The 11,182-nt window shown below is 48.5% G+C and overlaps 1 long non-coding RNA gene across 1 annotated transcript; it reads left to right on the plus strand.

The window, feature by feature from the left end:
- The first annotated feature begins 721 nt into the window (after window positions 1-721).
- Window positions 722-5,191, plus strand: LOC114609658. Its single transcript, XR_003709564.1, has 2 exons — window positions 722-926; window positions 4,194-5,191. It is a non-coding gene; the product is annotated as an uncharacterized LOC114609658 (long non-coding RNA).
- Window positions 5,192-11,182: the final 5,991 nt, after the last annotated feature.

Below are 11,182 nucleotides of genomic sequence, written 5' to 3' on the forward strand. Positions count from 1 at the left end.
TTTACCGCTGTGAACAGACACCATGACCAAAGCAACTCTTATAAAGGATAACATTTAATTGGGCTGGCTTACAGGTTCAGAGGGTCAGTCCATTATCATCAAGGCAGGAGCATGGCAGCATCCAGGCAGGCATGGTCCAGGCAGAGCAGAGAGTTCTACATCTTCATCTGAAGGCTGCTAGCAGAAAACTGGCTTCCAGACAGCTAGGACTAGGGTGTGTCCATGTTCACAGTGCCACACCTACTCCAACAAGGCCACACCTCCTAATAGTGCCTCTCCCTGGGCCAAGCAGCTACAAAGCATCACAGAGGGCTTGTGAAGGGATGCATGGGCAAAACAGCCCTTGACTCGGCAGAACCTACTCACCCATCACAGCAGGATGCTGACTCTGTCACCTGGCCAAGGGACTGAGGACCTGTAGCCAGAGCCAAGAGCTGAGGAGGTGGCCACTTCCTCAGCAAAGCCAAGGAGCAGCCCCGCCCCTTTTACTTCTGACAGGGTCCCGTGTACACTAAACTAACCTGAAGCTCACTACATTGACAAGGGTGACCTAGAACTTGTGACCCTCCAGCCTCCACCTCCAGAATGATAAGGTCATAAGCATAGGCATGGGAATGGAATCTGGGGTTTTGTGCTTGGGCTAACACCGAGCTCCGCCCATTACCTAGACCAGGAAATGTGCACACAAATGAAAAGCCTGCCCAGCAGCATGTGTAGGGCTTCCTTACACCAGCTAGGAAGGGGAAGGTACCCCATTCTCCTCAGAGCTTAGAACCCCGACAAGGAAAGACTGTATGCCTCACAGATTCAGGGCCAGGAACGCTGAGAATTAAACTAACCAGTTAAGGGGGAAGAGAGAACAATATATTGTCCCCAGCAAGTCATAGAAGCGGTAGATGTCAGACAGAGCTGGCAGCATATTAACGGTAAGTTTCAGACACGCGAAATCTCACTTCCCTCATCTTTATGAAGAGGGTCATAAATTTCACTTTCAAAGATAGTCATCAGGTAGGTATTAAATAAGACAACATCTCTTGTCGAACAGGAGATGCTATCTTCAAAGCTTTCCTGGAGAAGGTCCCTGGCTCATTCTCTTAGCCAGCACTAACTCCAAGGACAGCAATGCAACATCTTTTTTTTGTTGTTGTTGTTGTTGGGGACTTTTCTAGTTTGAATTTTTTTTTTAATTGTTGTTTGGTTTTGGTTGGTTGTTTTTCAAGACAGGGTTTCTCTGTGTAGCCTTAGCTGTCGAGCTCCTGCCTCTGCCTCCCAAGTGCTGGGATTAAAAGTGTGCACCATTGCCGGGCAGTGGTGGTTCATGCCTTTAATCCCAGCACTTGGGAGGCAGAGGCAGGCAGATTTCTAAGTTCGAGGCCAGCCTGATCTACAGAGTGAGTTCCAGGACAGCCAGGGCTACACAGAGAAACCCTGTCTCAAAAAACAAAACAAAACAAAAAAAGTGTGTACCATCACTGCCTGACAACCTTGGCCTTTTGGGTCTGTGTCTCCACGCCTGGTTTATTCTGTGTTGTGTTTAAATTTGGGGCTTCCTGCATGTGAAGTGATTGGTCTGCGAAGGCCCCTGGCCATTCCAGCTGCATTCACACTTTCTTTATACTTTATATTTTTTGTTTTACATTTATTTTATTTTATTTTATTTTATTTTATTTTATTTTATATTGGACGTGTGTGCATCTGTATGTGTGTGTATCTGTGTATGTGAGTATGTGTGTGTGTGTTCATGTGCCAGGGTGTACATGTGGAGGTCAGAGGACAGCTTTGAGAGTCACCTCTTTCTCCCTAGCACATGTGAGTTCTAAGGGTTGAAATCAGCCCAGCAGCAAGCAATCTTACTCACTGAGCCTTTACATTGGCTGGATTTTTAATTTGTTTTAATTTTTTAATTAAACTTTTACTTTATACCAGGTGGTAGTGAAGACCTCCGCAGAGGGGAGACCCTCACTCAAGTCTCAGAAAGTTGCGACTACCCAGTAATCTGCTCGAGACACCATGTACCGGAGCAATAGCGAGGTTTATTAGGGCGTGACAGCTAACTGCCGGTCAATTCGTATGCCCACGCAGGAGCTGAATTGACCCCAACAGCCAGTTTGAGAGGGGTTTTTAAGGGGAAAAACCACAAACCAAGGAATGGGGAGGGGGATGAAGGGTTGTTAAGGTGGCATAACATAAAAATAGTGGAACATTCTAAAGGAACCCAACCTACGGGAGTCAGGGTCAGGTAAAAACTCTGTATGCTTATCTTTCTCAAGAATGTGGTCCTGCCCTGTTACTTTGGCCTTGCCCTGTCACTGCGGTTCTCAGCTTGGTTCCCAGCTTGGTTCCACCTGGCTAACTTGCATTTTAGCCAGTTCCTGTGACTAGCCTGTCCACATTCTTAACTTGCTTCATGGCTTGGTTTCTCCATGTCTTTATAAAGAAACCCTAAAGAATATTTTATATGTCTAAAAAGAATTCTATATACCCAGTATCTATAATTTTTCACTCTACAGTAGTGGCGCACATCTTTAATCCCTGCACTTGGGAGCCAGAGGCAAGTAGATCTCTGTGAGTTCGAGGCAAGCCTGGTCTACAGAGTGAGTTCCAGGACAGCCAGGGTCACATAGAGAAACCCTGTACAGGAAAAAAAAAAAGTGTATTTTATGGGTATGAGTGATTTGTCTGGATATGGCCCTCAGAGGCCAGGCTATGGTCCAGGTAGTCCAACAATGGCCATCTCCCACAGAGTAACCCAAAGCCAAAGAATTCAATAGTTGTTCAGTCACAAGACTGGATGTCTTAGCAGTCCCAGTGTGGTGCTGGTCTCCAAGGCAAGTCCTAGGGAGATGCTCGTTTTCAGTCTCCACTGAAATCTCACAGAAATGGCCTCTAAACCCCCTGAAGGCTCACCTCAGGGACAGCACAGGTGGGCTTGCTTGCCAGAGTGAAGGCAAGCAGGGACAAAACACAAAAGCTGCCTTCTTCTGGTCCTTTTATGTAGGCTGCCACCAGAAGGTGCGGTCCAGATTTAGGGTTGGTCTGTGTACCTCAAATGAATCAGATGGGATGGCTCAAGGGACATAGGCCCTTTGAATTCATTCCCTAGAACCTACCTGAAAGCCCGGCAGTGGTGGTACATGCCTTTAATCCCAGCATTTGGGAGGCAGAGGCAGGAGGATTTCTGAGTTCAAGGCCAGCCTGGTCTACAGAGTGAGTTCCAGGACAGCCAGGGTCACACAGAGAAACCCTGTCTCAAAAAAAAAAAAAAAAAAAAAAAAAAGAATCTACATGAAGACTCTCTCAGGAATTAATCTTTGATTGGCATATATGTGCCAAGCAAAGAATACACACATACGTGCACGTGTGTAAGTATCTATATGTGTATGTATAAAAAAAAAGAAAAAGAAATCCCACTCTTTTACACAGGATCTGCCAGGGCACGCATGAAGTCCTAGCACTTGGAAGGCCAAGGCAGTAGAACCCGACTTCAGGGGGAGCTTGGGCTATGCACACATAAGATCTGTCACCATCCATAAGCCCCATCCTTTATCCTAGACATTTTGCTTTTAGCCTGGAACACAGATATTGCTAAGCCCTTTATTGAGCGGCTGGGTGCGTGTCTGTGGACCGTTTGGAATGGCGCGATTCTCTGATGCTAGCCTGTGAGGTTGCGTAGCCACGTTGGACCAGGTCTGTGTTTTGGGTAGAGGATCCATTCAGGAGGGATGCCTGGTGCCAGGAAGCTGCTCAGCCTGCTCTGAGCCGACCTGCTGGTCTCCGCGGTCCTCCCCTCTTGGTTGTATAGTTGCTGTTGTTGCTTTTGGCCTGGAGCTTTCTTTGTGGACCAAGCTGATGTAAAACACAAAAAGCTGGTTGCCTTTGCCCGCTGAGTGCAGGGACTAAAGGCAGTTATCACCATGTCTGGCTATTGTTTGTTTTGTTTGGTTTGATTGTCCTTTGTAGCTGGCCTCAGACTCCTTGTGTATCCAAGGATAACCTTTGACTCTCTGATCCTCTTGCCCAAGAATTTGTTCCAAATTCTGGAACTACAAGCATGTGAAGGAAGCATTCTGAGCACAGTCCACCCTAGAACCCTCTGAAATCCCCCTGCCTCAACTAGCACCTCACCCCTAGGTGCAGGGATGTCACCAGCCACCGGGAGGCGCTCTAGGCAACCAACCTCTAACTTGTTGCAGGTTTTGCCTCAAGGATGCTTTTACTTAGCCCAATCTGGGACCAGCGGGAGATCAGAGGCTGCCAGTTGAAGCTCAAGCCAAGCAGAGCAGGTTGGAGCTTGCTGACTCTTCAAAGGCCTCTCTCCTTCCTCCAGGCCGTTACCTGGACAACCCGAGGCGCCAGGGACCAGTACACCTTGCATAACTCTGGCCAGGAGGAAGAACCCTTGATCCAGACAGAGGAAGACTCCAGGGAAAACTCAGAGTGTTCCAGGAAAAGTGCCGCATCGCCAAGGGAGGGTGTAGGTTTGGGGGCTCTTCAAGCTTGGTTCCGTCCCCATCGCTTACGGATGCGTTGCGGCACCAGTGAACCAACGAGAAGGACTGAGAGCCCCCTCTCTGTGGACCAGCTTCCCCCTCAGGTGGTCTCAATCTCTACTCATCCCAGATGAGGCACCAGCAGCTGAACCCACTGTGCCATTCCCAACCCAGCTTGGTGAACCAACCCATTTACTGCGCTCGCCGATGGGAGCACGCGGGAGGTGTACGTGGTCTAGCTTGGTTTCTCTCTTGTGTGATAAAACGCTTACCAAGCTGGGAGGTGGTGGCACACACCTTTAAGCCCAGCACTCTGGACGCAGAGGCAGGTGGGTCTCTGTGAGTTCCAGGACACCCAATGTTAGTGTACAGGCAATTCCACAGTGGCCTGTTCTCGGGGACCTAGCAACTGCTTACGTCATGACCCACCGGCCGCCCCAGCCCTTTCTCTGTTCCCTGTGAGGCACCCGTCTCTCCCTTTCTCCTTCTCTGCCCTCATTGTTAGCATTTTTTTGTCTAGGCTCTGCCCCACAGTTACCTGGCAACGGCAAGGCAAGCCTGAGTCACTAAAAAGGGGGCTGCTTGCCCCCTCTGCTCTCTCTTGCTCCCGTCTGTCTGTCTACAAGTCCACTTGTCTGTCTCTGTCCCTTCCCCAGGTCCTCGATCCTCTCCCCTCCCTCCAATAAATCCCTTGTACACCAGATCTGTTGTATGGGTCATTTCTCAGGGGTGCACCTTGGTATGGGCCCGCCAAAGATATACCCTCTCGCTGCAGAGAATTTCGTAACAGCCATAACAAAAACGTCTCTTTTTTTAAGTTTTTTTTTTAAAGATTGTTTTATTTATTTATTATATGTAAGTACACTGTAGCTGTCTTCAGACACCCATATGAGGGCATCAGATCTCATTGCAGATGGTTGTGAGCCACCACGTGGTGGCTGGGATTTGAACTCATGACCTCTAGGAGAGCAGTCAGTGCTCTTAACCACTGAGCCATCTCACCAGCCCTAACAAAAACGTCTTTAAAAAATCAAACCAAACCAGATCACAAACCAAAAATAAATTAGGAGAGGAAAGCGTTTATGTCATCTTACAACTCCCAGGCCACAATCTATCACCGAGGGACATCAGGGCAAGAGTTCAGGGCAGGAATTTAGGGGCAGGAACAGAAGCAGAAGCCATGGAGGAGAGTTACTGCCTAGCTTGCTCAGCCTGCTTTTGTATGCAAGCCTGGACCACCTGCCCGGATGCCACACCAGGCTGGGCACTCCCGTATTGACCATTAATCAAGAAAGTGCCCCCACAAACTTGCCATGGGGCGATGTAATGGAGGTAATTCTTTAATTAAGAAGACTCTAACTTGTGTCAAGTTAATGAACCAATATGGCGAGTGACCCCCAAACCTCTGCATCACCCCCAGAGTCCCACCCAGCGTGGGTGGTGGGCTCCTGAGAGCTGTACAAATACATTCTCCCCAAACTAACTTTCGACCCTCTACATAGTCTATTCTGGTGTCACCATATGTGTCACAACAGCCTAGCACGTTTTATATTTATTAAGATAAGAGTCTTCGTGCCAGGTGGTGGTAGATGGTGGTGGTGGCGCACGCCTTTAGTCCCAGCACTCGGGAGGCAGAGACAGGTGGATCTCTGTGAATTCGATGCCACCCTGGCCTACAGAGTGACTTCCAGGAGAGCCAGGGCTATGTGGTGGAACCATGTCTCAAAGAGGGGAGTGTTGGAGGGGGTGGGGGGAGTTTGTTGTAGCCAACAGTTTAAAGGCACAGTCCACGACTAGAAGTCAGAACAGCAGGAGCCTGAAGCACCTGGTCCCATCACGACTACAATCCAGAAGCAGAAAGACAGAAACAGATCCCGTGGCCCAGCCCCTTCCGCACCCAGCCTATGGAAAACGGCCATTCACAGTGAGGGTTTCCCCATTTTAATTAACATAATCAAAATAACCTCCCCTAGCCATGCCCAGAGGCCATTCTCCCAATAGTTAGACTTTGTCAAGTTAACAACGCAGGAGGAGAGGCAGGGAGGACAGAGAGCGGACGTCAGTCAGTCTACGCACTGGACAGTGCCACGGAAGGGTCCGGGGCTTCTGCACGCCCTCCATCCGCTATCACCAAGGTCTTCTGCGGCTGAATTCTTTCTTGGCATCCAAAGCCCAGAGTGGCGCCCATACGGGGAACAACTATTGAGTTTCCCCATTTGGGAGTCTCCTTCCAAGCCAAGCTGGTCCCAGCGGCTCCACCCCACCCCGCCCCCAGCAAGCGGCCAGACCAGGGTTGCTCCTCTCCAGGGGGTTGTCAGACTTTACTGCCCCCTGCTCAAACCTGGCCTGGGGTGTCATTTGTGAAAGAAAAGAAATGACTTTACTCAGTCAAAGGAGTCCCTCAAAGAATTGGGAAGAAGTCGGGTCTGGAGATCGGCCTGTGGACCAAGAGGTGGGTAGCTGAGAAACACACACACACACAAACAGAGAGAGAGAGAGAGAGAGAGAGAGAGAGAGAGCTATTTCTAAAACTTGGAGCATCACCAAAGGGCTTAGAGTTCACAGAAGTCTGAGGTAGAGAATCTGCACCTTCCAAGAGCTCCAAGATTCTAAACGTTTGTTTTTTTCTAACAAATCTACCTGCCTCTGCCCCTGAGCGCTGGATTAAAGGAATGCGCCCCCAGGCTTGGCTTTTCTACAGTTTTACAGCCCAGCTGGAATTGAATTCAATTTCTAATTATCCCAAGTGCTGGGATTACAGCTCTGTAACCGAAACTCAAAACAACAACAAGTCAAAAACTGTGAGAAAAGGTGATTTTATTTGTTTTCTTCCAGACAAGATTTCTCTGTGTAGCCCTGAGTGTCCCAGAACCAGGCTGGCCTCACAGAGATTTGCCTGCCTCTGCCTCCCAAGAAAAGATTTTTACATTTATTTAGCTAGTTTTTGAGATGGTGTCTCACCATGTAGCAGAGGCTGGCCTTGAACTCAGAAAAACCCACCTGCCTTTGCTTCCCAAGTTCTGGAATTAAATGAAGGCTTGTATCATTTTTTTGCCTGACTTGTTTTTTTTTCTAACTTTTATTTTCTGCATTTGAATGTTTTCCTTGAATGTATGCATGCGTGCCATGTACATGCCTGGGGGCTGTGGAGGTCAGGAGACAGCATCACATCCCACAGAACTGAAGTTTCAAACGGTTGGGAGCTGCCAGTGGGTGCTGGGAATTGAACCCGTGTCTTCCACAAGAGCAGCAACTTGGAGCCAGAGCTCTTAACCACTGAGCCATCTCTCCAGCCCCCAGAAGCTTCACCTTCATCCATGGAAGGTCGTCAGCCCAGCAGTGGTCCATATTCCTTGAGCTTTTTGTTTCCCCTGTACGCCAATCAGCAAACAGAGCCAGAATGTGAGGTTGGACTCACGGACTGCGATACGGTTATCATTTATGTCAGGCATAAAAGATGGAAGCCACCTTGACCCCTTGTAGTTTTCGGCACATCTTTTTTTGCCCCGATGCCTTTGTATAAAACCTAGATTATTCTGTGTATAGCCAGCATCATGGTCACAGTTCATTTAAGCTGCAGAACGAGGCCCGGTGGTTGACCCCGTTGTTAACATTCCACAGAGAGAAGAGAGGGACCTGAGGCACAGAGAAGCAGCTTAGTTTGATCAAGAACACACAGCAAGTGGCAGAGCTGGGGTTTGAGCAGGGCTCTTTGAGTCTGTGCCCTTCCAGGCTCAAGCTCACTGCCTCATACTTCTTACCCTTCCAGCCCTGCTTGGACCTCAGCCTCACCCCTGCCCAGTGTCACTGAGACCCCTCCCAGCAGGCAAGTGTTCTGGGTAGTGATTTGTCGAAGGGGGCGCTCCTGCGTCTTCCCTGAGACAGTTTTAATGGTGTTTAGTAATAAACACACTCTTTTGAACACTGTGAGTGTAATAACAGTTATTTAAAGTATCCAGTGGATTAAAATAAAATAATGAATGGTTTAGTTGGCAGAGTGGCTCCTGGCACTATAGTTCCTGGCAGAGTGATGGGCACTGAGCCACAGGCTCCAGGGAGTGGACACATGGTTCTTCTCCAGGCTCACTGGAGTCAACTGTGGTTCCCTGGGCCTGTGACGTTCTGACCCTCAGAGGAGGGGTTGGATTCTAACTAGGAAAAGACAGACTGGCCTTTCTTCCGGTACACGCACTAGAGAGGCTGAGGCCAGCTTCCCACCATGGAGGCTCACCTCTCCACTGCCATTTTTGGGCTTCAGGAGGCCTCATAGCATGGCGGGGTGCGACACACTCAGCGGTCTTACCTTCTTGTCTCCTTCAGTCTGCCCATCATGAGGGATGTTTCAGCTTCTGTTTTTACATTTTCATGGGATGTGTGTGTGTGTGTGTGCGTGTGTGTGTGTGTGTGACCATGTGCACATGATGTCACCATGAGGGTGTGTGACTGGGTTCTCCTCTCATCTGGAGGATTCCAGAGAGCAGATGCAGGTCTCAGGATTAGTGGCAGACGCCTTCCCTCCTGAGCCACTTTGGGCTTTAATCCACTCGGTTGTTACACCTATGTCAGGCATAAAAGACAGAAGTCATCTTGCCATATATTCATGTTCTGGGCAAAGTACTGTTGCAGATTCAGCATCAGCATCAGCATCATCATCATCATCATCATCATCTTGCTAAGCGACTTTCACTGTATCCTGTCTGGTTTTGGTTTTCCAAGACAGGGTTTTTCTGTGTAGCCATAGCTCTCCTGGAACCCTTTCTGTAGACCAGGCTGGCCTTGAACTCAGAGCTGTTTGCCTCTGCCTCTACCGACAGGTGGATTATTCTGTTGTTTAATCTGCACCATGATAGCAGCTCACAACCACCTGCAACTCCAGTTCCAATGTCTTTCCTGGCCTTTGTGGGCACTAGGCACACACAAGGTGCACAGACATACGTGCAGACAAAACACCCATCACATACAATACACTGTAAATAGTAAGACAGAGTGGTGGCATATACCTTTAATCCCAGCACTTGAGAAGCAGAGGCAGGGGGAATCTCTGAGTTCTAAGCTAGCCTTGTCTACAGAAAGAGTTCCAGGATAACCAGGGCTGTTATACAGAGAAACTTTGTCTCAAATCACCAAAATAATAATAATACATAGTTACTTCATTGTGGATCGTATGTGTTCGGGTGATGGTTTGTATGCATGAGTACAGAGTCCAGGAAGTCCAGAGGAGGCTGCCAGCCTCCCAGAGTTATAGGTTGTAAACCGCCTACAGTGGGTGTAGGATAACTGAACTCCCATCCCCTGGAGGAACGGTATGTGCTCTTCAGTGCTGAGCTGACTCTCCAGATCCTTTTTGCATTTAACATTTCCTTTCCCTTCTTTTCTTTTGCTACAGGAGGGATGAAGCCCAGGGCCTCATGGATCTGAATAAGTGTTTAGTACGCCATGTCCTGAATGGTAGTCCTGGTCCCATGATGCCTTGCTGCAGTAGCCCTAAGCAAACTCACCATGGACAACAACTGTGTCAGGGTGTAGATGTTTTATGACTAAGTAAACTTTTGCCTTCTTTTTGTTTTTTTCTTTCTTTCTTTTTTTTTTTTTTTTGGGCAGGGCTGAGTTTGGAGCACTGTACCACAGAGCCACACCCCCAACCAAAGCAAGCCTTGTCATGTCTGGTACACAGTAAAAGTTCAGTGCTTCTGGATCATAGGAATGCCTTTGCTCCCTTCACCTGGCTGATTCTATTTAGTCAATGTGGGAATTAGCTTGAATATTTGGAATCATGGCTACATCCCACAAGATTAACGTCATTTTCTTTCTCCTCTTTTTTTTTTTGGTTCGAGATTAACATGATTTTCCTTCTCCTCTTTTGTTGTTGTTGTTCAGGGTTTCACTATTTAGCCAGGGCTAGCCAGGAACTTGCTATGTAGACAAGGCTGGCCTAGAGCTCACAGAGACACCCCCTGCCTCTTCCGGGCCATGGTGGCGCACGCCTTTAATCCCAGCACTTGGGAGGCAGAGGCAGGCAGATTTCTGAGTTCGAGGCCAGCCTGGTCTACAGAGTGAGTTCCAGGACAGCCAGGGCTATGCAGAGAAAGTCTGTCTTGAAAAACCAAAAAAAGAAAGAAAATCACTTCCATTTCTCACTTTTTTGGACAGATTGGCCTCAAATTTGCTTTGTAGCTGGGGTAGGATGGGGGATGACCTTGGATTTTTTTTTTAAAGATTTATTTATTTATTTTATGTATATGAGTACCCTGTCGCTATCTTCAGACACATCAGAAGACAGCATCCGATCCCATCACAGATGGCTGTGAGCCACCATGTGGTTGCTGGGAATTGAACTCAGGACCTCTGGAAAGAGCAGTCAGTGTTCTTAACTAACTGCTAAGCCACCTCTCTAGTTCCTGGCCTTGGATTTATTTTACCTTCTCCTCTCCACTTCCAGAGTACTGGGGTTACAGGTATGAGGCACCATTCCTGTTTATATTGTGTGGGGCTACCAGGACCACCTGGACCACCAGGACCACACCACCAGGAGCCCGTAAGCAGGGTGTACTGTTCCTTGTTTTGCCGGAAAGCTTCAGGGGGTGACGTGACTCTGTGCTCAAGAGCCCTGTTTCTCTTGTCTACTCAAATTCCAGTGGATTTCAACATCGCAGAACGGCAGGCGCTTGGCTCGGCTCACAGGATGAGTGTCT

This window comes from Grammomys surdaster, unplaced genomic scaffold, assembly GCF_004785775.1.
Source record: "Grammomys surdaster isolate TR1022 unplaced genomic scaffold, NIH_TR_1.0 125977, whole genome shotgun sequence".
In the NCBI taxonomy this organism is placed as follows: Eukaryota; Metazoa; Chordata; class Mammalia; order Rodentia; family Muridae; genus Grammomys; species Grammomys surdaster.